Genomic DNA, 25,374 nt, shown 5'->3' with positions numbered 1-25,374 from the left:
GGGATGGAGGGAGGGAAAAAGAGAGCGAGGGGAGAGAGGGAAGGAGGGAGGGATGGAGGGAGGGAAAAAGAGAGCGAGGGGAGAGAGGGAAGGAGGGAGGGAAGGAGGGAGGGAAAAAGAGAGCGAGGGGAGAGAGGGAAGGAGGGAGGGAAGGAGGGAGGGAAAAAGAGAGCGAGGGGAGAGAGGGAAGGAGGGAGGGATGGAGGGAGGGAAAAAGAGAGCGAGGGGAGAGAGGGAAGGAGGGAGGGATGGAGGGAGGGAAAAAGAGAGCGAGGGGAGAGAGGGAAGTCGGGAGGGAAGGAGGGAGGGAAAAAGAGAGCGAGGGGAGAGAGGGAAGGAGGGAGGGATGGAGGGAGGGAAAAAGAGAGCGAGGGGAGAGAGGGAAGGAGGGAGGGATGGAGGGAGGGAAAAAGAGAGCGAGGGGAGAGAGGGAAGGAGGGAGGGATGGAGGGAGGGAAAAAGAGAGCGAGGGGAGAGAGGGAAGGAGGGAGGGATGGAGGGAGGGAAAAAGAGAGCGAGGGGAGAGAGGGAAGGAGGGAGGGATGGAGGGAGGGAAAAAGAGCGAGGGGAGAGAGGGAAGGAGGGAGGGATGGAGGGAGGGAAAAAGAGAGCGAGGGGAGAGAGGGAAGGAGGGAGGGATGGAGGGAGGGAAAAAGAGAGCGAGGGGAGAGAGGGAAGGAGGGAGGGATGGAGGGAGGGAAAAAGAGAGCGAGGGGAGAGAGGGAAGGAGGGAGGGATGGAGGGAGGGAAAAAGAGAGCGAGGGGAGAGAGGGAAGGAGGGAGGGATGGAGGGAGGGAAAAAGAGAGCGAGAGGGGAGAGAGGGAAGGAGGGAGGGATGGAGGGAGGGAAAAAGAGAGCGAGGGGAGAGAGGGGAGAGAGGGAAGGAGGGAGGGATGGAGGGAGGGAAAAAGAGAGCGAGGGGAGAGAGGGGAGAGAGGGAAGGAGGGAGGGATGGAGGGAGGGAAAAAGAGAGCGAGGGGAGAGAGGGGAGAGAGGGAAGTCGGGAGGGATGGAGGGAGGGAAAAAGAGAGCGAGGGGAGAGAGGGAAGGAGGGAGGGATGGAGGGAGGGAAAAAGAGAGCGAGGGGAGAGAGGGAAGGAGGGAGGGATGGAGGGAGGGAAAAAGAGAGCGAGGGGAGAGAGGGGAGAGAGGGAAGTCGGGAGGGAAGGAGGGAGGGAAAAAGAGAGCGAGGGGAGAGAGGGAAGGAGGGAGGGATGGAGGGAGGGAAAAAGAGAGCGAGGGGAGAGAGGGAAGGAGGGAGGGATGGAGGGAGGGAAAAAGAGAGCGAGGGGAGAGAGGGAAGGAGGGAGGGATGGAGGGAGGGAAAAAGAGAGCGAGGGGAGAGAGGGAAGGAGGGAGGGATGGAGGGAGGGAAAAAGAGAGCGAGGGGAGAGAGGGAAGGAGGGAGGGATGGAGGGAGGGAAAAAGAGAGCGAGGGGAGAGAGGGAAGGAGGGAGGGATGGAGGGAGGGAAAAAGAGAGCGAGGGGAGAGAGGGAAGGAGGGAGGGATGGAGGGAGGGAAAAAGAGAGCGAGGGGAGAGAGGGAAGGAGGGAGGGATGGAGGGAGGGAAAAAGAGAGCGAGGGGAGAGAGGGAAGGAGGGAGGGATGGAGGGAGGGAAAAAGAGAGCGAGGGGAGAGAGGGAAGGAGGGAGGGATGGAGGGAGGGAAAAAGAGAGCGAGGGGAGAGAGGGAAGGAGGGAGGGATGGAGGGAGGGAAAAAGAGAGCGAGGGGAGAGAGGGAAGGAGGGAGGGATGGAGGGAGGGAAAAAGAGAGCGAGGGGAGAGAGGGAAGGAGGGAGGGATGGAGGGAGGGAAAAAGAGAGCGAGGGGAGAGAGGGAAGTCGGGAGGGATGGAGGGAGGGAAAAAGAGAGCGAGGGGAGAGAGGGAAGGAGGGAGGGATGGAGGGAGGGAAAAAGAGAGCGAGGGGAGAGAGGGAAGGAGGGAGGGATGGAGGGAGGGAAAAAGAGAGCGAGGGGAGAGAGGGAAGGAGGGAGGGATGGAGGGAGGGAAAAAGAGAGCGAGGGGAGAGAGGGAAGGAGGGAGGGAAGGACCAAGCCCCAAGACTGTGGATGATATAAAGAAGGCACCGAGGTACTAAATTACTATGCAACCAAGTTCCAAGGCCCTCATCTATAAAAATGGGGACTACAGAACCCACCTCTCCAGGCAGTTAAAGATTACACACGATAGTAAGTGCAAAGGCCCAGGGACACAGGAAGCCCTTCCTCCCTCCTGTCATTCACCTGAGCACCGGCCATGCGCAGACACTTTGAACAGCAGGTAAGTCCCTCCCCTGGGGGAGCTGACATCCTATGGGGGGAAAGAGACAGAATACAGAACAGATTGCACTACAGACTGCGCTGCGAGGTGATTCGTGTCGTGGAGAAAAATAAAGCCGGGCAGGGGCTGAGGAGTGCTGGGGGTGCGGCGGGGGGGCTGCAATGTTAAACAGGCCATCAGGGCAAGTGTCTCTCTTGAGACGTTTGAGCAAAGACCTGCAGGAGGCGACGGCGGCCAGGCAGATATCCAGGAGGAGGGATGGGCCAGTGCAGAGGACGAGGCAGCTGTTGTTACAAGTGCTGCCGCCACCGCAGACGGTGTTTTCTGGTACCTGGTGAGCTGACATAGGAGCCTGGGCTGAAGCACCCCACTCTCCCTCCCCCATTTCCCCAGTCACATTCTAAGTCTAGCATTTCCTCTGCCCACTCTTAAACCGCCAGCTTCCCAAATAAAAACGCGAATTAAGCACACAGAGTGTTAGGCGCTTCCTTCACCCCCGTGGGGCAGCAAGGCCAAGATAATCGGAGGCCCGGGCTGTTCTGAACACTCCAGGTGGGAGGGAGGCAGCAGGCGGCCAGGGCTGAGGTCCGCCTGGTGCATCCAGCTTCTTGGTTCCCCAACAGACCCCACTGCACTTTGTTCTCTTGTATTTTATTTTTAAACACTGATTGGGCACCGACTGACCACATGGAGACCCACGCTGGGGGCATTCATAAACGTCATCTCCAGATGTGAAAAACAAATTGGGGGGCTTCCGATATTCTGCTCCCATTGGGAGAGGGGAGCACATTACCCATGGTCAGGATCTCATCTTCCAGATGTGGGAAACAGGTTCAAAGCGAAGTGACCTGCCCAGAGACCCATGGGAGTCAAACCCAGGCAGCCCGGCATCAACCCATCAACTCAGCCTCCTGGGTTACACCTTCCTCGCCTCCACTTTAATTCTAAACAGCGTTTTAACAGCCAACAGCACAAGCTTGGCCCTGGGAACTGCTATTGTTCCCAGATGTTTTCATGATAAATAACATTTCAGTGATCTGTTGGTGAGGCCTGGGGGAAGTCTGGGAAAAGCAGAGTGATTTTTTTTTGGCCCCCCCCTCCTGCCACAAAAGAAGTGCAGGCAAGGGATCTATCTGAGCAACTCATCTTGGAAAAGCCACGTGATGTGGGAGTCCAAGCGTCACGGTGGATCTGAGGTCAGACAGACCTGGGTTCTGGTCCTGGCTGTGCGTCATACCAGCTGTGTGACCCTGGGTAACTCGATTCACCTCTCTGAGCCCATGCCTGGTTGTGACTACTAGAACTTTTTATACATTACTGTCTATACTGTACTAGTATTAGATTCTACCAAACACTGCTGAGATGGTCCTACCTGCAAAGGACCTTCCGACCAATGTGAAGTTCACTTTCTGCACAGGTAACTTTCCCCCCTTCACCAGGGTTTTTTTAATACACAATTTATAACCAGAGTTGCATATGCACCCGTGCACACTCTCACGCACACCACTGGCAAAAGGTGACTCTGCTCTCCTGCCTGGGTTTTCCACCGAGAGCACTGGAGCTGTCTGGAACCGCACCTAGGGTCCAGGAATCCGAGGCCCAGAGGGGGAAGTGGCCTGGGCAGGTGACACCACGGGTGGAGGTGGTGTTCAAACGAGAGGCTGGAGGCTGTTTCTGCTGCTTCCCTCCTGGAGGAAGGTCAGGGCGTCGCCAGGACCAGTCCCTCCCAATCCCCCTGGAACATGTCAGCAGGGTCACGGTCAGGCTGGGCTACACTGTGGCCTTGGGGAAATCACAGTCATTGTCACTGCCCAAGGGGCAGGTCACTGGAGGACTCTCAGCTTCAGAATCCAATTCTGCAGCCTGCGCTGCCAATGAGAATGAAGACAGAAGAGGAGGTGGCCGAGTCCTGGGCCACCTCTGAGTTTCAGCCGCGGCGGCCACCCTCCACCCCCTCAGGCTTTCCAACACTGCGATGATGCCGGCGGCCTGATGTTTTTTTAACTCAACCCACCCACACTGGGGAAAAGAGCCAGTGGCGTTTTTTTCAATTCTTCCTCCAGCTTCCTATTTATAGCATGTTGACAGGCAAGGGATGGTTTCCAGCAATAATTAGGGAACCCACACCGGGGACCCAGGCCTCAGGTGGGCCCCATGGCTGTCAGGTGGCTCTGGGGACCACTGGGATCCACTCACGGTCCCTAAAGAGAAAGGATTCCCAGGTGTGCATGGCCAAGGGGGATTAAAAGGAGGTTAGTCAAACACTGTGAGAGCAAAAGGGCCACAAGCCTCCCGTGGGGGACACACCCCTTGTTCCTTCTCCATTCTTGCACTGTAACATCATCAGGTCCTAATATTAGCCACGCGGGGACACTGGCAAGGTCTGGGTTAACTAACAGTGAATGGGACTTGCACGGGGTTTCCCAGGGAAAGAAGGAGGTTTCGAGTGGGAACCCCTTGTGTAGACAAGCGTGGGTTCCAAGCCCTGCTCTGCCCCTGCCTGGCAGTAGGGCCCTGGGTCAGTCCCTTGGCCTCACTGGGCCTCAGTTTCCCGATCTGTACAATGGGGACAGTAACCGTCCTTCACTCAGCTATTGTGGAAGACCATACAAATATTTGTCTTAGCTTTGGCGAGTTTCAGTCTCCTTACACCAGAGAACACGTGACTCTGAAAAGCGTCCCAGCCCAAAGTCCACGCTCAGTTTTGCCAAACCTTAGAACTGCTCTAGGAGTTTGTCCAGTGGCCTGCGAGGGTGGGTATACAGGGAATGTCATTTGTTGAACTGGGCCAGGTGGAGAGCCGGGGGCCAGGCACCGTTATATTTACCAGGGAGGACATGGCCCCTGCAAAGGAGCGTCGGCCGAGCCAGATGTGTGTGTAAACCCCTAGAATGAAAGTGACCAGCAGTGAGTGGGGATTAAATCGTCAGGTGGGAGTCAAAGCAGCTCCCTGGAGCTCCCTGGGCTTCACCCGCCTGGTTTAAAGGGAGCCCAGATGGACTGAGAGCCGCAGACAATATCCCGCCGGTCTCAGCCCCAAACACCATTTCAAAGCCGGACCCACAGGCCAAGATGGCAGTGGTGCTGGTTCAGGGGGACAGAGCTGTAAACCCATGGGGCTCACTCGCCCCCTACAGGGAAAGAACCAGTCTCGCTTTTGCCTTGAGAAGCCCCTGGGAAGGGGTTGGATTCTACAACTGGTGGACAGGTTTGTGCACGCTGCTAATTTTTTCCTTCTCGTGTAACTGGACATCGGAACCATTGCCGTGGCTGAAACGTTCTGACAAATTAGAATATCAACTGGGATGGGTTTCCCATTGCTAGGCAACCAGGGGCTGTCGCTACAGTGCACATCCCACCCCCCGCCCCCCGGGACTTGAGTGTGGAATTACGGGGTACTGTAGATGTTAAAGGTCTGCCGGCAGAAATGCTTGACGGAGGAATTTGCAGCTCATTAATTCTTAATCTTGAACAAACACCCACCACATTTGTGATGTTTCCCAGCTTAGGGGGGTGCTGCCACGTGACTCACCCCCATTGCATTTTCCCCTTCTTCTGCCCCTGTAAGGCAAGGACCATCCACTGCCTCATTTAAAGCTGGGGGTATGGCGGGGGGGACTGAGGTTTGGAGAGGGAGAGGGGCTTACATACATAGTGGAGCCAGCGTTCCAATTCACGTCTACTGAACTCCAGACCTGGGCGGTTGCCAGGCAGACCCAGGAAGCCGTGTTCTAAATCAGAACCACTGGAGCTCAGGTTCAGGAAGTTGGAAAATGGAAATCCACTTTGATGGACCATCTCTTTAAATACAATAAATGTGGGGAGATGCCTAGCCCCGATCGGCTGATTCTGATTGGGACCCCTCCTCGCAGGAGCAAGGCTGGCGGCTGCAGACCGCCAAGTCCCCGTCTTCCTGCGGCCCTCCCAGGCAAGCCACATCAAGAGCGCCCAGGCTCCCCCTTCTTACTATGTAATTGCCTCTCTGAGCACCACAGGCAATGGGCGTTCCTTTTGTAAGTACCTTCAGAGCAGGATCCCCCGCATTCCCAACTGAGAAGAGACGAACACAGATGCTCAGGAGACCCCTTAAGACTGTGCCTAGACCCCGCACTAATTCTTCCTCCTGCTTCTCAGTCAGGGGCTGGTGGAGGGGGTGTAACTATCTGGCGCTTTTCTCTGCTCAACCACTGAAGCTGGCTGTCCCTTTCCCTCAAAGTGAAGAACAGGCAGGGGGTGGAATTCCCAAGCCCCCAAAGACAGGCCACCTCCCTGAGTTCTCTGGAACCCTCCTGAGGCAGCTTGTAAGCACAGACCACTCTGATGTAGGCACAGAAGTGTCTGGCACACAGTAGGCACTCGATTTAAGTGCTGCCCATGTGGAGTAACCCACTTGGCAATACTTCTGTGGGTTGGAGGGACACAGTCTTGCATTTCTTTAAAGAACTCTGAATTCCCTTGAAAGACTTATATTTGAAGGTTTCTTTCACCATTGCAGGTTGGCAGTCCACCTCTAGGATGAAACCAACAGATGAGTAAATAAATGGAGATGTCAGAATCAGGAATTGTGCTGTACTGGAAAATGGGTATATGTTCAACTTGGGGCTTCTTAATAAATCCAAGCAACACGGACAGAATTGATCCAAAAGGGTGGCTCGTGCTATAGGAAAGGAAAAATATGAGACTGCGCAAACTCATTTCTACAAACGAACCCACAGAGATCATGCAGAGACTGTGGCAGGCAGACTGTATTATGAAGCATACATATCTACTGCCTCTCCCTGCAGAAAAATTATACTCCCTCTTGAGTACAGGTGTGATCATGTTATTTGCCCTAGCCAATGAAGTGTGAGCAGAAGTGATGTCATTTATTTCCAGGCAGAACCTTTAAGAGCTGGTGATGACTGCCACATTCTCTTTCCCTCAATGATGGCCCTACCTCTTTCCCTGTGGTTGGTCATGTCCCTGGCAAGCTGCTCCATCAACCTGGGCCTCGGAGCGACAATGACGTGAAACAGAGACATAGCCAGTGTCAGTGGACATGTGGAGCACTCAAGAAAGAAACCTATTTTTCTGTTTTACGCTGTTGAACTTTGGGGGGTTTGTTTGTTACTGCAGAATAACCTAACCTATCCTGACAGATACAGAGACGAACAACTTATGAGACAAGGACAAGAAAAATAAACCTTCATGTACTGAACATCTACTGCAGGACAGACATTAACTTGACATATTTAAGAGCAGGTGCCTTTAAGGCAGACAGGCCCAGCTCTGCTGCTTTTTGGCTGTGTGACCTTAGGCATAAGTGGCTTAATCTCTGTGGGTCCCCACCACCCCGACCCCCCGCACTGTGAATTGTTTGCTTGCTGGAAACTTTCCCAGCTATACGCAGGTCCTGGCAGGAGGAAAAATTCTCCCAGGAAGGGATGCGCAACTTTTATTTTGCTTTGAAAGGAAATCACTTGATGAGGACATAATGGCTAACAACAGTAATTGAGCAGAAAGAGAAAAAGAGACTTACAGGAAAACGGGCTTTGCCTGTCTTGATTCCCCAGCACAGGTCCGATTCACCGATTACTCAGTAATAAGCTTTGAAAATTAGGCAGGTATACGATGGTGCCGTCCCAAGAAACAGAAGAGATTAATCTCAAGTGTTCTTGTTTATTATCGGTTTCTGTTAACCTCAATTACTGGCTACTGCCAAATTCTCCCAGCCTGAAGGAAACCAAGGTGAATAGCAACCATTCCATGAGTCCATGGCGTTTTCCTAAAGCCTCTGACCTTTACAGACAGACCCCACCGGCCTGGTAACGTAGAACAGAGAACTCTGGGTGTGGGAGTGGATGGCTGCTGACAACCATGCCCTCCTGTCCCCAGATTTTCAAAAATACAGTAAAAAGTTCGTGTTGGAAACAGAAAGCATTACTCTTTAGAAAAGAGTGAAAAGGAGAAAGTCAGTAACACTCCCTTACTTGCCCATGGCAGACATTAATAATCAATTACAGAACTGAGCCCTGACAAGCCCTGAGAATCCCCAACACAGCGCCCCAGGCAGCCACTGCATCGTTTAGAGTTAGTTAGTGGGCAGAGACCTATTTGGTACCCTGCTCTAGGCTCACCAGCTGGTTATCTTTTATCAGAATCACCAGATTACAGAGCTGAAAGGTATTTGAGAGGTCATTCTAGTTCTACCTCATGTCTAGAACACCCAGCCTTTGCTTGATTTCCTCCAGAGACAGGAGGCTCACCACTTCAGATTCCCTAATGTCTACAGCTTCATGAAGTGTATCCCAGTGATGGGACCTGTCTATTCGGCTACTGGGGAAAAGTTTCTCTTTTGTTGTTAAGTAAAAACCTTGAGACCCATGCAGAACAGAGGTGCTTCATTCCCCCACTTCAGGGACACTCTCAAAGGTCTGCCCTGAGCTTCGTCTTCTCCACGATACACATCCAGGCACCTTTTGCTATAATCAGAATACACATGAAATGTTGGCACGTGAAGGAGGCTTAAAAACCAGCGAGACCAACCCCTTGTGGTATAAATGGGATAATGGAGGCAAAAGCAGGGGCAGGATTTTTCTGCAGCCCCACAGCAGGGTCCTGCCAGAACCAGGACTAAGTTCCTGGCTTCCTGACTTCTGGTCTTGGGCTATTTCTATGATGCCAAGCCCCGGATTCACATTATTCCTGCTCCTCTGTGGGGACAGGATCAGGAACGCCACAATCTGGCTCAATGTGGAAAAAAGTATGGGCTCAGAAGCACCCAGACCTGGGTTCGAAGCTTGATGTTCATTGGCTGCGTGATCTGGGGAAGCCCCATGAGGTCTCTGAGGCTTGATTTCTTCACTGAAAAAGGAGGGACCATAATGCTAATTGTGTGCATGTTTGTGTGTGTGTGTGTGTGTGTGTGTGTTTGAGAGAGAGAGGCAGAGAGAGAAGAGAGAGGAGGGAGTATATAAAAAAAGAATGAAATGAGAGATATATGTATAGGGCTCATACCATCTGGCACATAAAGTCCAGAGTAGCTGCATAAGGAATATCAGCTCCCTCCCCTCATCCTCCTCGAAATAGGACAAGGGCGGTTTCCAACTCAGAGCTCAAGTTAACTGCAGAGGTTACAGCTCTGGGATAGCATCAAGGTTATGTTCACAGGCTCCAGTCCAAAGGCCTATGTCCAATGCCGACTGTGTCCTCCCAGCTGTGTGACCTTGAGCAGGTCATTTCAGCTCCCTGAGCCTCAGTTCCCAAAACTGTAAAGTGGGATAACACCACCTACCTCGCAGGATGTTTGTGACGATTCAAAGCATCAAAGCACGTGAAGCCCTTGGAACAGTGCCTGGCGCACAGCGCTCAGGGAAAGTCAGCTGCCATCAGCGTGGCTGTTTGTAGCTCTCCCAGGAGCTGGAAGAGGCAGGGCCCAGGAGGATGGCCCAGAAGGAAATGCCCTCCTCGTCCATCTCTGGAGCTGCCGCCCATCAGGCGGCCAAGTGAGGGGCAGAAGCACCTTCGTCTTTTGGTGGCTGCCATTTTAATGACATCTAAAAGGTCCTATGTCCCCACTTAAGAGGCGTTGATTAGTCATACGTCTGGCTTCAATTCTCTAGACTGCAAGAGTGGGAAGGTAATTTCGAAAGTGTGAAGGCAGAGGGAAAAACAAGCAGCTCCTGCTACTAGAAGCGGTGCACGGGGTCCAAGCGATGAAAGACATTTGAAAGAACAGCCCCAAGTGCCTGAGATCCCTCAAATCTTTGTGAGTATAAAGGAGGTGGCAGGGCCTGCGGGCACTGTCACAGACACACATCTAATCGTGATGTGAGGCCAACCCTTTGGCAAGTCGATGGATCTCTCCAGGACCCGGTTGTCACACCTCTAAAATGGAATGTATATAACGATGATTAAGATAATTGCTAACATTTATAGACTGTTTACTATGAGACATTGTGCTGAGTGCTCTGCCTGTATTAGCTCCTTTAATCTTTACGGTACATCTGTGTGTGTGTGTGTGTGTGTGTGTGTGTGTGTGTGTGTGTGTGTGTGTGTGTGTATATACAATTATTATTCCCATCTTAGCTAAGAAGACATTGAGATTCAGAGACCTTAGGGAGTTTGCCCCAGGACAGAGAACTGACAAGTGGCAGATCTGGGATTTAGACTCAGGGCTGTCGGACTCTGAGCCCCGTGACCACTGGATATGAGATCCTGGCTGGCTCAGCTGCAACCCTCAGGGGCCTCCCCCTCTGAGCTCAGGACACCGAGGTTATCTCGGCTTTACTGGTCACCATAGGACCCGGGTCTGGTTTAAGGTGCTGGTTGGCAGAACTGACAGCACAACTTCTGCTTAGGTCTGCCGGCGTCACAGACACTTCGTTCTATTTCCAGGGTCTCTGAGGGACGATTTCGTTTCGACAAACTGATAAAGAATGCTAAAAACAAAATGCCGGTGCTTCTGAAAACAATACGGAAAACCTTCTGCAGGAACTGGGCTGTGAAGGGGGTGGGGGAATCAGATTTCAGCTTCTCTCTCCCTCTCTCTCTCTCTTCTCTCAGTCTCCACCAGGAGGGCAGGGGTGGGCAGGGAGATGGGCTCCACCCTGCCCCTCGCAGTAGGAAATGCCTGCCAGCCGAGCCTGTGGTAAACACAGGAATCCAGATGCCAAGCCCTCTGGCATATCATTAATTAAACTCTATGGATTTGCTCTGTTCCCGGAAACCTCCACTCATTTCAATAATAATTGGAGGCCAACCAGGCTCAGGCTGTAAAAACAGCATGCGAGGTACTCAGCCACGACAGAGCACAGCAAGAAACCTGGGTCTGAAGTCCATTCTCTAGTGGGAAGCAGCTGCATAGCACAGGGAGATCAGCTGGTGCTTTGTGACCACCTAGAGGGGTGGGATAGGGAGGGTAGAAGGGAGACGCAAGAGGGAGGGGATATGGAGATATATGTATACACATAGCTGATTCACTTTCTTATACAGTTGAAACTAACACAACATTGTAAAGCAATTATATTCCAATAAAGATGTTAAAAAACAAACAAAAAGAAACCCGGGTCTGGGCGCAGTTCTGGATTACCTTGGCCACATCATTTCTACCTCTGGGCCTCTCAGCCCCCTTCTCTGAACAAAGGGCCCTGGCCGGACAGAGATCCTCTTCTGGAATCTCAGGGCCTCTTAGGACTGTCCCATCAATGCCCAGATGGCAGTGATGGACACATCGATGCATGTACCTTCCTCTCTGCCCAATAAAAATCGAGGAGGGAATGAATTAATGTTGACTCTATAAAGGCAGTTTGGAGAACAGAGTCTTTTAATGGAAGCCTATGTATGTAATTCCAGAGGAGGGGAAAAAAGGACTGGGCGTGTTTCCCAAAGTATGTTATGCAAGATACCAACCCAGAGAAACCCTTTGTGAATTCTGTACTCAACGCATGCTACCTAATTCTCCCAATTGGAGGCACGTTTCCCTAACCCCAGATTTAGCACTTCTGAAAGCGGACTTCTGACAATTGGTGTGTCCATTCCCTGCCGTGACCTTCTCCCACTCGAGTCAGGGAACAGATCTACAGCGCTTCTCTCGATGGAGAGAGCTCAGACGTACGGGAAGCCAACGACCATCTCTGGAGGTTCCTAATGCATATTTGCATAATTAAAGGCTCTGAAAAGTCCTGCATTAGAAATATTATTTAACCGAGTGATTCTTAAATGAATTGTCTCTGGTAATCTTTATGCATGGAACACGAATCAAGTCCAGTGTAGCAACAAAGAATTCTGGGAAACTCCCAGACCATAAAACTGAAGGGGAGAAGCCAGTAATGGGGGTCCCCAGTGCTGACAAGGTGGGGATGGCTGGCTGGACAAGGGTCTAGGGTCCCTGCCCTGCCCTGATTTCCAGGAAACACGTCTGTGGAATGTCCATCCTTTGACTCATCAACCTCATGAGAGGTACCATTCATATCCACCTCAGGTCCCTCCCAGCAGCCTCTAGAAACATTAACAAATAAGGAAACTGAGGCTCCGGGACATGGAGGCAGTTGCCCACAGTTGCCCAGAAGCTAAGTGGCAGGTCTGGGGTTTGATCCTGGGTCATTCTTACTCTGAAGCCTGTGTTCTTTCCGTTATGCTGCCTGACCCAGTGGGTCCCAGCCCTGGTGGCACCTTGGGATCACCTGGGGAGCTGTGGAAACTCCAGCATCCTGGACAGCATCCCAGACCAATTATGTCACACTCTCAAGAGGCAGGGCCCTGGGTACCTGCATTTTTTGAGAACTGTGGTTCTCTAACAATGGTTTGCAAATTGGGAGGCTGAGAGCTTTGCCAGAGTGAAGGAAGGTTTTGGAAATGACCCAAATCCTGCTTACAGATGATCTGTGTCTTGTTAAGTTACATTGATTTAAAACAAGTGGGGGTCCAAAAGGGAGCAAGTGTGTCTTGGGTTTTGTTTTGCTTTGTTTTGAAAAGCTTGACTTAAATCAGCTCTGGGAATAACGCGAACCGCGTTCGTAACCACGTCCCACACGAGAGGGACAGCCGTCACCATCCCCACCATTGGAACACCAGCTCACAGGCACTCCCGAGGGCAGGCACTGCGCAGAGCAGATCCACACGCATCCTCGGTCATCCTTAGATCAACCCCGGTGAGGTGATGCCCCATCACCCCTTTTCAGAGAGGAAGGCTCAGAGGCACAGGGGCAAAGCAACCTGCCCACCGCCACCCGGCCCGGAGGTGGCAGAGCTGGGATTTGAACCTGAAACCAGTCTGCCCCACAGCCTGGGGTGCCTCCAAAAGAAAAGGGATGGCGCCACCCTGGCCTCAGAGAGCAGGGAGAAGACTGTGTCTCCCCGAACCCCGGGCCCTCCCTGAGCCCGCCCCACATAACAAACAAAACAGGACACAGGCAACAGGGCGGGCAGGCAGCCAAGGCTGGAGGCGGCCCTCGGCACTGAATGGCTTCCCAGGGTGACATAAGCCCGGGCAGGTGCCAACGGCCCGTTCACCTGACCAGCCACGCAGCCCAGGGGCCTGGAGGTGACCTCATCGCCACCTCTCCCTGGAGGGAAGGAGCAGCCCCTGTGCTGCTTGCCAGGTCCTGGAGGGAGGAAAGCCGAACCAAAGACCCGAACCACAGCAGCTCCCCTTAGAAGCAGGCCAGGGGACCAGGCACCCACTGCGGGCTGACAAGGTACCAGGTACCCTTACCTGCTGGGCACCTGTGTATCTAAGATCCCAAAAAGGGCATCACATGGGCTGTAGGCAGGCGCCCCCTGGACTCAGCTTTCCAGGGCTGGACAACACCCAGCTGGGACCACGGGGAAAGACTCAGAACTGGGAGTCGGAAGCCAGACTTGGAACAGCCCCTGTCACGGGGTCGCTGTATGTCACTGGCAAGGCACTAGCCCTGTTTGAATGTCCCCTCGTCTCTGATTGAGGGCAGTGGCTGGCACCGCAGCACCCGCTTTCCACTTTCCTTTTCCTTTGTTAGCTTTAGAAAAATCTCTAGAAGCCAAATCACAGAAGCCCAGTATATTACAAAGATAGGGGAGCAAGCGGGTTTGGGATGTGGTGGGTAAGGTGTGAGGGCTGGGGCCCTGGAATCCACCTCTCTCCTTCTGGTCCCTCCACCCCCGTGAAAACCCCTAGCAGAATATGCTCTGGGAGCTCCTCCCCCTCCCATATTCGCAGGTCTGGGGTGCTAAGCTTCTCGGTTTCCCCGGGAGGGACAGGTTTGGAGGGCAGTGGGGAGAGGGGCTCTGAGCCCAGGGGGATGGGTCCCCAGTGCTGCAGCGCCAGGGAGGTGCCTGGGCTCTGAGTGGAGGCCCAGACACTTGGGCATCCTGGGATGGAGAATCCACTTAGACGCCTGGATTTCTCACCCCAGTCTTTCACAGTCTCCTCCGCCCCGACAGGATAGTCATTCTTTTCTTAGCAGTTCACCTTTATGAAATGTTTTCAATGAGTTTAAGTTTTCATAGTATGACAACTCTCTTTCTTTTTGCACTCCTATTTCTACATTTACCTAACAGTTAATCAAGTTATGCAGCTATGGTTACAAGTACAATCGGCATAAGAGGTTTGGGATCAAACCCAATGGATCTCCATTCATTGATTCATTCATTCAAGAAGTGTTATTAAGTTCCAGGTAAGGAGGACTGACAGGAAGGGGCATGAAGGAATTTCTGAGGGGGAGTGAGAATGTTCTAGATCTTGATAGAGTTGTGGGTTACATGGGTGTGTGCATTTGTCAAAACTCATCAAGTTTTGTGCTTAAGATATATGCATTTTGCTGTGTGTAAATCATCCCTCAAAATATTTATGATATTCTGTGTATTTATTTATAATATTCTTATAGCTGCAAATATAATAATGTTAATACCCATACTAAGAACTTTTTAGAGCCAACTACATGCCAGGCACTGTCCTAGGTGCTTTACATATGCCAACTGATGTATTCTTCACAACAACCCTATGAAGTACTATCATTATCCCCATTTTTTTTTAATGTATTTATTTATTTATTTATTTTTGGCTGCATTGGGTCTTTATTGCTGTGCGTGGGCTTTCTCTAGTTGCGGAGAGTGGGGGCTACTCTTCGTTGCGGTGCACGGGCTCCTCACTGCGGTGGCTTCTCTTGTTGTGGAGCACGGGCTCTAGGCGCGCAGGCTTCAGTAGTTGTGCCACATGGGCTCAGTAGTTGTGGCTCGCGGGCTCTAGAGCGCAGGCTCAGTTGTGATGCATGGGCTTAGTTGTCCCGCGGCATGTGGGATCTTCCCGGACCAGGGCACGAACCAATGTCCCCTGCACTGGCAGGCGGACTCTTAACCACTGAGCCACCACGGAAGTCCCTATCCCCGTTTTAGAGATAAGGAAACCGAGGCACAGAGTAACCTGCCTATACACACTGCCAGTAGGCTGCAAAGCTGGCACATCGAACAGATGTGTCAGGCTCCAGAGTCTGCTTTTTGTCACTAGCTAGCTCTTTCTGACTCAGCAAAACAGAGAGAGCCCCCTGTCCTCACAGCACTTCTGTTCTTGGGGGAGAGACATAATAAAGCACCTCGGCAGCTCAGCTCGTGGGACGAAAAGTGCACAGAAGTAGTAGGGAGAAGCTCCAGCCTCAGCATGCAAGGGCCCGGGGCACTAAGTGTGCCCTCCCTTCTGGCTTACACCCTTGGGTGACCCTGAGGGTGAAGTCAAGTCAGGTCCGTGAACCCAGCACCGTGCCTGGCACACAGCAGGTCCTTAATACAAGTTGGATCAATAAATGAGCAGAGGATGGAGTCCCAACTAACTCCTGAGGAGGCTTCAGGAGCCTTCCTTTGGCAACACGCCCTAGGAATTCAGAAAGGGCTCCGGTTTAGGTCTCTGGAAGGCTGCCCGACTCCAGCTCCACAGAGCCGAGTAAACCGAGACCTGTGAGCACAGCGTAGCAGTGAGAACCTTGGGGTCCAGAAAGACGGCTTAGGGAGTGGGCGCAGAAAAGCAGGGTACAAACTGTAGTAGTGAGAACAAAGCTGGACTTTCTCTGGCTGGTCAAGACATGGACTGACCCTCAAGTTCTTGAGACTTGACCGCCATAGGCCCCGGGGCTTCTGTGGTCCTTGGAGAGAACGGCCATGACCCCATGAATACACCTTGAATGTGGAACTCCGATTTACAACCTGGAGCCTCTCCAGACCATTGCTCCTAGCAAGAAAACACAGCTCCACTGAGCCCTAGTCATCCACCCAACTAATCTGGCTGGTGGGTACCCAGGAGCTTAGAGTTCATTCATGCATGTGTCCATTCATTCATTCATTCATTCACCCATCCATCAGATACTCACTGAGTGTCACAAATGTGCCAGGTGTACTGCTGGGCTCTGAGGACGTGAAAGGGCAAATACAGCTCAGTATTGCTTTGTGATCTAGCAAGAATGGCTAGAAAGAATTTGGAAGAAGCTGCAAAGACACATCTATGATCAGAACAATATTAACAACTCAGGCAGCCATTCATTCTTTCATTCATTCATTCATTCATCCAACCACAAGAGGTTCACTAGAGCAAATAACACAGCCGGCCCTTCAGTAACAACATACTGTTCCCTGATGGATCCCTAGGGCCTCCGACTATGCCTGGCACACAGTAGGTGCTCGATAAATATTTGCAGACTGAGGGAACTGCTTTAAGGAACTGTTTCTCTAAGGGTGGTGCCCACGTGACCGTCTCTACCTGGGGCTCTTGAAATGCAGGCAGATTCTGAGGCCCACCTAAGACCCAGAAGACCTCCGCCTGGGATTCTACTTACTGAACCAGTATCCAAGGCGCCCACCGAAGTTTGAGTTCAGTTCTCACAGTGTTAGCTCCCTTTTGCACTCAAGGACACCACTGCTCAAAGAGGTCAAGGCCCTTGGCCAAGGTCCCAGATATGGGAAGTGGCGGCACAAGGATTCGAACCACCCGTGCTGCTTCCTCCACTCCCCTGCCTCGGGGCTCAGATGTCACTGAAGGGCACAGTGCAGCTCAGAAACCTGGAAGGCTTACGTTTCCACCGATGGCACCGAGTTGCTGAAAATCCACAGGGCTCCCCATTATATGAAAAGATTAGGAAACTCATTAAGCAGAGCTCTGCCGGCCTCCATTCTTATTTTCAGTCCCTCCCCCAAAAGGGCTTGTATTTATTCATGAGAAAGGGAAAAATATATATGAAGGATCTCCAACTGTTCTGCCCTCAGCCACATCTCAGAAGGTCCCTTATTTAACTCTGTGCTGTCTCTTCTTTCCTAATTAGCTGTGGCTGTTAATGACCCTGATATGCTTTCATCACCAGGGAGCAACTCGGGGGCAGAGGTGGGGAGGGCTCGTGGGGTGTGTCCTGCGAGGAGGGTGCGGAAGCTGAGTGGAAGCAAAGGAGGCTGGGAGCCGCTGGCTCTGTCACTGCAGGCCAGGCCCACCTGCTCTGCTCTGTCCTTCTCCTGACAACCAGAACACCTGCGGGTGGAGGGTCGTTCTGGAGAGAAAACAGCGCAGTTTGAAGGAGAGGCTTAACCTTTTCAAACCGCCAGCAGAGAGCGGAGTCCGTGCCCCTGCTCCATCCTTGCTGGCTGGTGCACAGATGGGGAGGAGGGAAGGTTCTCGCAGAGCTGGGAGCAGCCCCGGGTGGTTGGAGAGCGAGGCCAGGTAGAGTGAAGCCGTCACGATTACCAGCTACTAGCTACCGAGGGCTTACCACGGGCCAGGCACTCTGCTGAGCGCTTTACCCTCATCACCGCGTGGAATTCCCATCCCCTTCTTGCGGATGTGGAAACCGAGGCTTCCTCAAAGTCTGGCTGAAAGTCACACGCCAGCACACAGAGGAGCAGGGATTTGAATCCAGGCTGATTCCACTAGGGAGGCCTGAAAAGGTCACACCGGAGCCTCCATGTACAGAGAGGGAAGGTGAGGCCCACCGCCAGGGCTGCAGACAAGAGGTTGGTTCGAGGCTGTGCAGCTGCTATATGCATGTTAGTCACTTTTCTGAAAACTTCTCCGAGGTGGGAACTGCATCTCATTATCTTCAGTGCCTCGCACAGCTGACTGCAGAGTTTTGCAAACAGTAGGAGCTCAATAAACATCTGCTGCTCAACTCTGAAGGATATCAGGGTTGAGAACTGCACGACCTCTGACTGCTCCAACTTTGAATTTAGAAACCCCAAGCTCCCATATTGGGTCTGTCACCGACTCGCCATGTGACTTTGTGTAGGTCTCTTTCCCTCTCTGGGCCTTGGCTTCCCCAGCTGTAACATGGAAGGAGTGGACCGGAACAATCTAGACGCTCTGGCAATCAAGGCTCAGGAGCCTCTCCAGGAAGAGGAACTCCACGTCAGCGCCCTGCCCCTCAGCGGCCTGTTTACACTAGCTCCCAGGGCTCCTGAAAAAATTTTTACGGATACTGAAGCTCGGTTTCCCATCATCCACCAGGGCAGCTACCTTGGTACACTCTTCAAACCCAGCGCCAGGGGTTCCAGAACCTTCCAGGCACTTCCTGCTGAGATGTCTGTGGTGGGTGAGGGCGGCAGCTGCCTCAACACGGCCCCCACATCCATCCCTCACCCTCCCCAGGGCAGAAGGCAATTACCGAGAAGAACAGAACGGACTGCTAACTACTAATTGAGGAATTACAGATGTTAAACTATAGGTGTGCCCGGGGAAGGGCCGTTTCTAGAAATCAAGCTGGTGAGTGACAGGAGTGTGGGCTGCCGGATAATGTCTGGCTTTGGCAGAAGGCAAATATTTGGATGTAGAGCCTGAAGACACAGGCTTGGAAATTCAACAGACCGGGAGAAGTATCTTCGGTTGCTAGGAAATGTGCACCAGCCCCCAACCCCATGTGACAGGTCATAACTAGAAGGGCCATAAAGCACTGACTGTGTGCTAGTGCTGTGCCAGGGCGCCCAACCAGCATCTCGACTCACTCTCCCAACAACTCCATCAGCAGACTTCATCTGCTCCACTTCGCAGCTGAAGAAAAGTGCTTATCACTGTGGAAAGACTTGCCCCAAATGACACCAGGAGTCAAAGGGTATTTTACCTAAAAGTTAGGAAATTCCAAAGCCCGACTACTAATGTTTTGGCTTCACTCAGAGTTAAGGCCACTTGGTTACGCAGGGCCTGGCAGGGACCTCAGCTCATAGCTCGTGACTCTCACCATACACATTAGTGGTTCTCAACCGCGGGCGATTTTGCCCCCAAGGGGCATTTGGCAAAGTCTGGAAGGACTGGCTGGAGGCCACGGGTGCTGCTCAGTCTCCTACGAAGCGCGGGACAGCCCCCCATCACAAAGAAGGATCCAGCCCCAAGTGTCAGTGTCGCTGTGGTGTGAAACCCGGCTCGGCACCGGGGCGTCTCTCAGCACAGGCACGCGGATCTCGAGGTCCACTGAGGGACAAGAAATGAGGCATCGGCAGACCTGGGCTGGGGTCCAAGCTGTGAGCGAGGTCACGTCCTACCCCCTGGGTCTAGGTTTTATCCTTTGTGAATCAGGGATACCAAAAATAATACGACCCCCCGTGGGGTTTCTGCAAGGATGTGATAAGGCATTTGTTTTGCTCAGTGGCTGGCACGGGGTAAGTGCTCAAGACGTGTCACCCTTTATGCCTTCATTTCCCCACCTGGGAAATGGGACAAGACAGCCTCTGCCTTGGTGTGACTCTCAAGCTTTTTCCCTCTGATGCCGCTAAACAGAAGTCACATTTTCCCAGATGGCCTCGCTACTAGATTCGAACAGCCTGGAGAGACGGCAGCTGCAGAGAGCCAAGCGGCCAGCAGTGGACTTTGTGTGAGCAAGAAATAAACATTTTGGGGGGTGGAATTGAGGGGGATGGATAAAGGGGGTGACAAGATACAAGCTTCCAGTTGTAAGATACATATATCCTGGGGACGTAATGTACAGCAAGGCGACCATAGTTAACCATACTGTGTTGTGTATTTGAAAGTTGCTAAGAGAACAGATCTTAGAAGTTTTCATCATGAGAAAAAAAATGCGTAACTATGTGAGGTGATGGGTGTTAATTAAACTCATTGTGGTGATCATATTGCAGTTTCTACACATGTCAAATCATCATGTACACTTTAAACTAACACAATGTTATATGTCAATTATATCTCGGTAAAACTGGGGAAAAAAGCAATACTTCAAAAAAATTCAGGTTGAAAAAAAAAGAAAAATTTTGTGTTAGGAGTTGAGAGTTGGGACCTACTGTACAGCACAGGGAACTCTATTCAATATCTTGTAATAACCTATACGGAAAAGAATCTTAAAAAAAAAATTTATATATATATATGTGTATATATATATATATACATACATGTATAACTGAATCACTTTGCTGTACACCTGATACTAACACAACATTGTAAATCAACTATACTTCAATAAAAAATTAATTAATTTTAAAAAAGAGTTGAGAGTTGGCAGTTTGTTACTGCAATATAACATACCCTAAGCTGACTAATATTTCAATGTTATAAGAAGAATAATAGCAGCTAATCTTTATTATGCACTTTTTAGGCTCCGGGCACTGTGCTAAGAACTTCACAGGGAAACTGAGTCTCACGAAAGTAAAGTCTCCTGCCCAAGGTCCCACAGCTAATTAGTGGCAAGGCTGGGATTCAAACTCAGATCTGTCCAAAGGGAGAGCCAAGCTCTTAACTGGACTGACCTAACTCTACCTGCATCTCCCCACTTTTTTTCCCCTTAATCAAGAAAGGACAGACAAGGATGCCAAATCTATGTTTAAAAAACAAAAGTAAATATCCACACACTTTGCAGTTTTTTAACTCTTGGTGATAATTTATGTTTTAGGATCTGCCTTTCGAGGGAGCAGGACAGTTGGAGAGGGCTCCTCGGGTCTAGAAATTGATGCAGGAAAAAAACCACTCTTGTATTCCCTGCTCTCAAATCCATGTGGAGAATTCGCGGCTGTTTATGGCCCAACCTTTATGATGAATGTTTGATGAGTTAAACGGAGTGATGAGCACTTAGGATCCAAGAAATGGATTCCCTCCCACGCCGGGAGAGTCTGGCCAACTCCTGAAAGGATGTGTTGCTCAAAAGCCCCCGGGACCCTGAGCCCACACTGGCCAAGCAGCCTCCCTTACGAGCAAGAGCCCCCAAGACGAGAAAAGTATCCGTGGGGAACACCAAGGGCTACTGCATCACAGATCTCGGGCAGGTCCCTTGAGCTCTTCCCACCTCAGTTTACTCATCTGTGAGATGAGGGATTAAGTAACACTCCTTGGCCACCGTCAGACTGTCTGTTGTGGTAGGTATGAATGAGAAGGAACGTATACTGGTTATCTACTGCTGCATAACAAATAGCCCCAAACCTTCATAGCTGAAACAACAAACACTGCCTCTCCCAGTTTCTGGTAGTCAGGGTCCAGCAGGGGCTTGGCCGAATGGTTCTGGCTGAGGATGCCATGAGGTTGCAGTCAAGCTCCCAGTTGGGGGTGCAGTCTCCTCCGCAGGTTGTAGGAAACACTGCCAAGCTCACTCACGTAGCTGCTGGTGGGTTTCAGTCTGTGCCACGTGGGCCTCTCCACAGGGCTGCCCAAGTGTCCTCGAGACAAGGCAGCTGGCTCCCCCAGAGGGAAAGCTCCGAGAAAGGGAAAGAGTGACCAGGAGGGAAGTGACAGCCACCTTCAGTATAACCGGATCTCAGGTGTGACACCACCACTTCTGCTGCATTCTCCTGGTCACACAGACCACCCCGACGTGGGGTGCGAGGGGGCTTTGTGTGAATACTGAAGGGCAAGAAGCTCTGGGGGCCAACTTGGAGGCTGCCTGCCTGTATCTGAATGTGCTTTGCCAACTGTTAAACACTAAACGATGATAAGGAGGAGGAGGACAGAAAACATTCACTGAGACCCTACTACGTGCCTCGCACTGTGCTCAGTGTTCTGTGTGCGTTACCTCAGTGTAATCTCCAGCACAGCTGCGGAGTCGACTAATATTGTGGGCCTCATTTTACAGAAGAGGAAACGGAGGCATAAAGAGACTAAGTTGCCTCCTCAAAGTCCCACAGCAAGTGAGAGGCAGAACCAGGATTCAAACCCACAGCTCTGAGACTCCACGACTTACTCTCTTTACCAACAGTGGTATAGACACAACTGTGAAATTTTCAGGAGTCAGTTCTGAGCCAGTTGCTAAACACAGCCATTACGAAAAATTAATGATATAAACTAACGATTGAATAAACCCTATTAAAAGCAAAGCTAAGGAGTTGTCAAACCTTATCACTTCCTAATTACTATGTTTTACTATTATCTATGGTCTTGAGGTCACTTATGTACATTGAATCTGTACAATGAACATACTATACCCTAGTCCCCCCCCCCCCTTATCTGCCATTTCACGTTCCATGGTTTCAGTTACCCACGGTCAACCTCAGCCCAAAAACATTAAATGGAAAATTCCAGAAATAAGCAATTCATAAGTTTTAAATTGCACGCCTTTCTGAGTAGCGTGATGAAATCTCACACTGTCCCTCCTGGACCCCCAACCACTGGATTCATCTGCTCCCGACATCCATCCATTACCATCGTCGTGGCTCAATGATCCAGGATAACCCAAAGTGGACGACCCTCCTTCTGACGTATCGTCAGATCAATGGCAGCCCAACGGTCCGTGACACTGTCTACGTCATCCTGCTCACTTCATCTCATCATGTAGGCATTTTACCATCTCACATCATCACCGGAAGAAGAAAGGTGAGTAGAGTACAATTAGAAAGAGAGAGAGAAACCACATTCACAGAACTGTTATTAGAGTACGTTGTTATCATTATTCTACTTTGTTATTAGTTATTGTTAATCTCTTACGGTACCTAAAAGTTTAATTTAATTTATAAATTAAACTTAATCATAGGAACGTATGTATAGAAAAGCATAGTGTATATAGGGTATTGTACTATTCGGGGTTTCAGGCATCCACTGGGGGTTTGGAATGTATCCCCCGCACATAATGGGAGACTACTGTGTATACTAATGGTGTACCGCACATCTTTTCCCAGCTCCATGCTCACTGACGGCTAGTTGGTAGCTTGCAGTGGGCCCTGGTGGGAGTATTTACACCAGAGGAATAGGCAAATGCTGCATACAAATCAGGGCTTTACCCCTAAAGACCTGGCTCATGTTAAACATTCACCAGTGGCCCACTGTAACTGACCCAATACATCCTTCCCACTCGTAAGGAATTATCTCGGTGACTCCTTGCAGAGACCCCATTCTTCATGAAATCCAAAAATATAACATTCCCTGTGATATGTACCGACCCAGATTTCCTTCCTGAAATTTCTGACTTCCTGATGAGGAAAGCCAGAGGCATTCTGTCTGAACAAAACATCTGAGATTTGAAAACGCTGAAAGAGGGAGAGAAAGTGAGAGTAACAGAGGGGCCGTGGGGTCACAGAGATGAAGAGGAGCTTCTTTTAACCTCGCTGACCTCTCAGAAATCCGGATAAGGACGTGCCCACCCAGGACCACCCCTGCAGAGTCCTTCCTGATTGCCCCAAACGGGGAGCGACCCGAATGCCCAGGCAGAGGGGTGAATAAACAAAGGAGTGTGTGCGCTGTGGAGTGTGGCCTGGGCATTCACAACAGTCTTTACTACAGACACATAAAACCGGCACATGTTTTCCAAGGATAGAGACAGAAGGTGGGCGATTTTGCTGGAGAAAGGGAGGAAAAAAGACAGGAAGGAAATGCATTCGAATGCCAAGAGTGGTTTCCATGGACCTTAAAATCATGGGTGGATTCTGCTCTTGTTCGGGTTTTCTGTACTCTCCACGTATTGTGAGCGCACCCCCCTTTTTTTAGTGTGGGGAGAGGGGCGGGGAGCTCAACATAATTTCACACAAACAGAGCCCGGTGGAGCGGCCAAGCCTTTGTCCTGCTCTGCGCGTCACTCCAGGTCTCTCCCAGAGGCACCGGTTCTGGGCCCAGCCTTTCGCCCCGTCTGGACCCATGAAGGGGCCATTGTTCTCTGGGTGACATCATTCTGCTGCCTGCAGGGTGAAGAGCAGACCTGGAGTTGGGTGCGGTCGGCCCATCCTGCCTGCCCATCCACACCGGAGCAGAGGTGCAGTCACTGGGCGCTGGGCTCGGGGGCTGCGCTGAAGTCCAGCACCCCAGTTCCATGCCCTAAGGGGCGGGGCCTGAGGCCAGGGCACCTGGCAGGACTCTGGACCAGCAGTGGTGGGCAGCATCGGCACAGGTGCCAGGAGATGGAGGAGGGGGTGGTAGCAGCTGGACCCTACTCCCCTGAAGCCCAGGTCTCCGGGAGAAACGTGACAACCTGTGCCTGGCTCAGAGTAGGCACTCGATAATTAACAGCGGCAATGGTTACTCTGCTCTCGTTACTGCTCCCTTGCTCGTAACCTTACGGTTCTAAAATCTCGCATCCTTACCAGAGCCCCCAGGCCCTGCACGACCTGGCCCCCAACTGCTCATCTTCTACCTTCTCCCAACTTACTTGCTCTGATACAGCCACCCTGGCCTCCCTGCTGCTCCTCAAACATGCCTCAGGGCCTTTGCACCTGCCTTTCCCGCTGCCAGGATGTTCCTCCTCCAAAACTTCTTAAGGCCCATTCCCTTCAGTCACGTCTCTGCTTAAAACATCACCTCCTGAGAAAACTTCTCTGACCTCTCTTCCTCAATCACACTCCCACCAGTCCTCATACCCTGTGACATTTTTCCTCAGAGCCCTGACACATACCAGAGAGTATCTTGTTCACTCATTAGCTGACTTATTTGTTTACTGTGTCTCCCTGTTCCTGTGAGCCCTGAGAGGGTGGAGACCCTGTCTATCTTGTCCTCCATCTGGCAAAGAAGAGATAATGGACAAAAAATTCTTAATGAATGAATAATAGTTTCTATCCCCATTATATCTCAGATTTTCCCACCTGGACCTCTATAAGGAAAGAACCCCCGACCACCCTGGGCTGGAATCTTGGTGTCAACTCCGAGAAGGTGGGTACCAAGGCTAAATCACTGATCCTCTCTGGGCCTCAGTTTACCCATCTGTGATATGGAGATGGTGCCACAAGGCAGACACAGGGATAAAGGAGAGTGGATTTCAGGAAGGCAGACATGACGTCAGCGGCTAGATGTGCAGGACACTCTTCTAGGCATGGGCGATACCAAGGTGAGCCAGGCCAACCCAAACCCCAGCCCTCGCAGGCCTTTCATTCTAGTGGAGGAGACAGAACAAACAAGTGAAATGAAGCAAGTTCAGACTGAGATAAGTACCAGGAGGACATTTACAGGGCACAGGGTGGAGGGAAACACGGTGGGGATTAGCTGTCAGGAAGCCTCTCTGTAGAGATGAAGAGAGAGGGAAGAGCATTCCAAACACAGGGAACTGTGAGGGCAAAGGCCCAGGGTCTGGAAGGAGCATGCCGTGACTGAAGAAGAGCAGGAGGTCAGAGTGGCAGGAGTGAATGAGCTCAGAGGACAGCGGTGAGAGCTGCAGTCAGGAGGGAAGCAGAGCCAGATCCCACAGGGCCTTGCGGGCCATGGTAAGAAGCTGAGGCTTCCTAAGTCTTGGTGAGGCAGGGCAACAACTTGACCCCTTGGGTTGC

The 25,374-nt window shown here is 51.5% G+C and overlaps 1 protein-coding gene and 1 long non-coding RNA gene across 10 annotated transcripts in view; one reads left to right on the top strand and one right to left on the bottom strand.

The window, feature by feature from the left end:
- Positions 1-20,193, top strand: part of LOC309610957 — a 155,913-nt gene extending 135,720 nt beyond the window's left edge. Inside the window, exon 2 of the long non-coding RNA XR_014234260.1 lies at positions 14,945-20,193. This is a non-coding gene — a long non-coding RNA (uncharacterized lncRNA). The remainder of the gene's footprint in view (positions 1-14,944) is intronic.
- Positions 1-25,374, bottom strand: part of KIAA1671 — a 198,233-nt gene that overhangs the window by 45,193 nt on the left and 127,666 nt on the right. The window lies entirely within an intron of this gene.

The sequence above is a fragment of the Balaenoptera borealis genome (assembly GCF_965194805.1).
Source record: "Balaenoptera borealis genome assembly, chromosome: 14".
Taxonomy (NCBI): Eukaryota; Metazoa; Chordata; class Mammalia; order Artiodactyla; family Balaenopteridae; genus Balaenoptera; species Balaenoptera borealis.
Note: the sequence above shows the minus strand (reverse complement) of the source record. Positions and strands in the feature narration are given on the sequence as shown.